Raw genomic sequence first — 5,254 nt, 5'->3', positions numbered from 1 at the left:
GCTAAAGAAAAAGAGTCCATGTAGATTATTCCAAAGTAGATAATAATTAAAGCAATGCCTTTCACAATGTGTAGGATAGGGCATATTGATAATTATAGAAAAATGCTGTTTTGTTTTTTTTTTCCCCTTTTTTGTCAGTCGTGGGGCCTGAACTTTGGGCTGGGAATTGTCCCTCAGCTCTTCACCTCAAGGCTAGTGCTCTACTGCGTGAACCACAGTGCCACTTCCGGCTTTTTCTGCTTATGTGGTGCTGAGGAATCAAACTCAGGGCCTCATGCATGCAAGGCAAGCACTCTACTACTGAGCCACCTTCCCAGTCCCAGAAAATGCTTTTGAAATAAATCATCAGAAAAGATGAGAGGCTGGTAGAGTGGCTTCCTAGCATGAATGAAGACCTGGCTTCGATTCCTCAGTATCACAGAGAAAGCTGGAAGTGTCTGTGGCTCAAGTGGTAGAGTGCTAGCCTGGAGCAAAAGCTCAGGGACAGTGCCCAGGCCTTGAGTTTAATCCCTAGGACTGGCAAAAAAGAAAGATGATAAGTATTTTTTCTCGGATGTGGCTCTATGGTAGAACACTTGCCTGGCATGTTTAAGGCCCTAGATTTAAACCTGGCATGATACATATATATATATATATATATATATATATATATATATATATATATATATATATATATTCATATGTATAGTCAGTGGTACATATTTGTCATGCATGAGCCATTTGGTTCCATCCTCACTCCCACCAAAACAAAATAAGCCAAAATATAAAAAATAAATATTAGAAACAAAAACAAAAACAAAAACCCAAGAAGCTGATCCTTGAAAATATTACTCAGTATCATAAATGCTGATGTCCTAGATTGTCACTGAGTTATTCCCAAATTACTCTGTCAGAAAGCAGGAGTTAAAAAAATTGTTTTCTTTGAGACACCTATTCACGTAACCCCGGTTGGCTTTAAGTTTGGAACCCTTCTGCTTTAGCCTCCTGCATGCTGGGATTGTAGGCACATACTATTATATCTTATTATCATGAGAAGTTTGCAACACACTGCCACAGACTTAAAAGTAAGAGGGCCAATGGCTAATGGAATGAGCCTTCCAAAACAATGGCTCCCAATAAACCTATGAATTTATAAAAATAAATTTATTTAGGGCTGGGAAGGTGGCTCAGTGGTAGAGCGCTTGCCTTGCATGCATGAAGCCCTGGGTTCAATTCCTCAGAACCACATAAACAAAAAGAAAAAAGCCGGAAGTGGTACTGTGGCTCAAGTGGTAGAGTGCTAGCCTTGAGCTGAAGAGCTGAGGGACAGTGCCCAGACCCAGAGTTTAGGCCCCATGACCGGACCCAAAAAAATAAAAGATAAAAATAAAAAATAACTTTATTTGTCTCTATGTAGTTGTGTAGAGGAGTACCATTTAACAAAGCTGTATATGAACACAGTGCATCCTGACCAGTGCCACGTATTTCACCATTCTCCTCACCTCCTTTCAACTCACCCCTTCCCTTACTTTTCTTAATTTTATGACATATACAATGAATTCTTGATTGCATTCTTTTTCCCCTTCATTCACCTCCTATCTCCTTGTCCCTCCCTCTTGCATGTATGCCATCTTTATATACAAGCACAATGTAGTTAAATATTATATCTCAATTATCTTCTCTATCTCCCTAACTCTCCTTGATTCCTTCAAACAATCCCACAGTTAATTCATGTTATACATATGTATATATGTGTGTGCATGTGTGTATGTGTATATACAGACATATTTACATGTATATATATATATGTCTATGAGTATGTGGGATTTCTAGGTCTAAATTTTAGGTCTAGATGAGTGAAAATATTCAATGTCTGAATATCTGGCAATTGAACTTGGCTTGTCTCATTCAACATGATGATGTCTAGTTCCATCCATATTCACTTTATTCTTATTCTCCAATGAGGCTGAGGGTTGAAAATCCCATAGTGTTAAGCCTGACAACTGATCTGACCAGATTTTGTGAGCACTCAAAGAAAGAGGCTCAAACTCCAGAAAAAGTAAAGAAATAGAATATAATTAACATTTGCTAAGTACTTGTACATGTCTGGCACCATGTCAAATACTTGATTCAGAATTGTAATGTTGGTCTTTCCAATATCTTCTTAAAATAAATGTCAGTTTCATAAGCTACAGTATGTAGATGAGAACAGAGAGTCTTACCATGAGAAGAGTAGCAGCTAAGGAACCAGAGGATAATAGAAGGGCCAAGGGTAATCTTATGCCTGGATGAACATCCAAACCATCATTTAATTCACCCAACCCCACTGGGGAGCTGTTCAGTACAGGTATGTCATTTCACTGGGCATACTGGCTCACACCTGCAATGCCTGCACTCAGTTGGTGAGGCAGAAGAATCATGAGTTCCAACTTAGCCTGGACTACATAGAAAGTTTAAGGCCAGCATCTCTTAACCTAAGACACATTTCTTACTTGGGTGGATGAATGACAATATGTTAACGTTAACTAGGGAGGTTTCTAGGTTCATTTCCTTGAGTTTTGCCACTTGGTTATAATAGATTAAATGTTACCCGATGATCAAAACCACAATGGCAGTGCAGAAGGCATATAAATTGTGAAGAATGGTTAACTTCAACCTGAAGGAAAAGTAAATTGCTAACATTTTTGCTTATCTGTATATGTCCTTTTTGTATAGGCATGATTTTGTGCAGGTGTGTGTGTATGCATGTGTGTGTGCGTTTGTGTGTAGGTGTGTCTGTATGCCCATGTGTGCATGCCTGTTCTGGGGCATGAACTCAGGGTTTGAGCACTCCCTGAGCTTTTTTGCTCAAGGTTAGCACTCTACCACTTGAGCCACAGTTCAACTTCTGGTTTTTCCTTTTGTAAAATAATTGCAAATTTTATCTTAAAACAATGACAAAAACTTGAGAACTATCCATGCAAATTATTTTTAAATACCAAGAGTAACTGAACATATATCAAATGTACTGTCATTCACTGGGATGAACACAAACAAGTTAATATGAATGAGAATACATAAACATATAAAATACCCACACCCAAACAGCAATCCAATCAGCCAGTCATCATCTTCCAAGGCCAAAATCTTCACATAAATTTACTGGCAAATTCAGCAATGTGTATACATATGTGCATGAACCAGAATCCACCAAAGATATGTAGACAGAACACTGGTGCTATAATACATATGCATTAATACACAGGGTCAAAACCTGCCAAGCTGAAACAGTGATTTACAAAGACATACAATGTTGTTATGAACTTTTTGCTGGTGACGAAAATTAAATGCAACAAGAAAAAGAAACAGACAAATAAGATTCTCATGTTTTGGGCTGGGAAGGTGGCTCACTGGTAGAGTGCTTGCCTTGCACGGCTGAGGTTGGATTCCTAAGCACCACATAAGCAAAAAAAGAAAAAAAAAGCCGGAAGTGGCTCTGTGGCTCAAGGGGTAGAGCGCTAGTCTTGAGCTGAAGAGCTGAAGAGCTGAGGACAGTGCCCAGGCCCAGAGTCCAGGCCCCATGACCTGAAAAAAAAAAAAAAAAAAAAAAAGAAAAGATTCTCATGTTTTAACGACAAGGAAACCAGACACTAGAGCCATCTATCCCACTAACAGTGAGAATTTCTCAAAACTGAAATGCAAGATCAGCTTCAAAGACATAATAGTATAAGGTGGTGGGTTACTTCTATTTAGAATAAAGATTATAATGAAATCCCTGAAAGCAGAGAAACATTCTATAAAGCTAGCTAAGTTCTTTTCGCTTTGAAGGACCTAATAGAGATTTGCTGTGGCTCTAATCCATGACTTTGAGATGTAAAACTAAACAAACTGTTACTGGATTCAGATGCTGTGGGAGAACCCACAAAAAATAGTCTGAGGTGAAAATCTTCATCTTCACCACCCTGATTTTAAACTGGCATATTGTCCAAAGGAAACTTGGTGTTGTTCCCTACTGGGAAGCCAAAGACATCAGACACAATCACAAATGATTCAAGGGTGCTGTCTTGGTTAGCAACAGTGATATTTCACAGCCTAAGGCTACCATAGAGACCTTGGAGCTTTTGATTACTGGTGATTACACTCCATAAGTTTCTCAGAGATGTCACTGAACTTTTTCTGTATTCTTCTAGCACTTTCTTTCTTTCCTTCCTTCTTTCCTTCCTTCCTTCCTTCTTTCCTTCCTTCCTTGTTTATCTTTCTTCCTTCCTTTCTTCCTTTCTTTTGGTTGGTTGTGGGGCTTGAACTCTGGGCTTGGGCACTGTCCCTGCTCTCTTCAGCTCAAGACAAGCGCTCTACCGCTTGAGCCACAGAGGCACTTCTGGTTTTCTAGTGGTTTATTGGAGATAAGAGTCTCACGGACTTGCCTTTGCGGGCTGGCTTTGATCCTCAGATCTCAGCCTCCTGAGTAGCTAGGATTATAGGCATGAGCCACCAGCACCCGGCATGTCATCTAGCACTTTCTTTGTGGAGGTGACCTCCCCTTTTATGAAAGAGTCAATTCTACATCCTTGCTCTGCATTTGCTGAGTATATATCTTCTCCATGTGTTTCAGATGGATCTCAGCCTTGATGAAATTGTATTCCTGATAGAGGTCCAGAAAGCCAGTGCTTGGGAGCTAATGTCCAATGCAATCTCTAGTCTCAGCCATGTTAATACCATAGCTTTATATTCCTCTGATGGATTGAATTCTGTGCAGACATATCTAGCATTCCAGAAAAGGTACTATTGTAGGCAGGGCAGATAGCTGGTGAATGACTGAACTCACCACTGCTACATTGATCACAGAAGATGTGAAAGCAGGCTACAGTAACCCATGCATACCTGGAGCATTTACTGCAACACTTTTGATAATTACAAAGCAGCATATCTTCACACAAAGACATGAAGGAGGTTGCCAGATGCTGAAAATCAATAAAAGAAAAACTCAGTCATCAGCACCAAGCAGATCCAGAATGGAAGGTAGCTCATATCTGGTCCTTCTGGTTCTGGTCTCTTAATTTTTAAGGGATCCACAGATGTGACTCCTTCACAGAAGTACTTCTGGGGTGGCACACAGGGTACTGAAGATCCAGGTCACTCTCAGTCATTCAACTTAAACCAGTCTGCCAAAGTCAAGTAGAGCCACTCTGGCTTTTTGGTGATTAATTGAGAGTCTCATGGACTTTCTGCCCTGGCTGGCTTCAAACTGTGATCCTTAGGTCTCAGACTCCTGTTTAGTAAGGATTATAGGTATAAG

General features: G+C 39.9%; 1 pseudogene; it reads right to left on the bottom strand.

Moving 5' to 3' along the window:
- Positions 1 to 3,764: 3,764 nt before the first annotated feature.
- LOC122121959 lies at positions 3,765 to 4,901 on the bottom strand (annotated as a pseudogene).
- Between the last annotated feature and the right edge of the window lie 353 nt (positions 4,902 to 5,254).

The sequence above is a fragment of the Dipodomys spectabilis genome, unplaced genomic scaffold (genome assembly GCF_019054845.1).
Source record: "Dipodomys spectabilis isolate Male_0828 unplaced genomic scaffold, ASM1905484v1 ptg000199l, whole genome shotgun sequence".
NCBI classification, from domain to species: domain Eukaryota; kingdom Metazoa; phylum Chordata; class Mammalia; order Rodentia; family Heteromyidae; genus Dipodomys; species Dipodomys spectabilis.
This window is presented reverse-complemented; position numbering and strand designations above follow the sequence as displayed.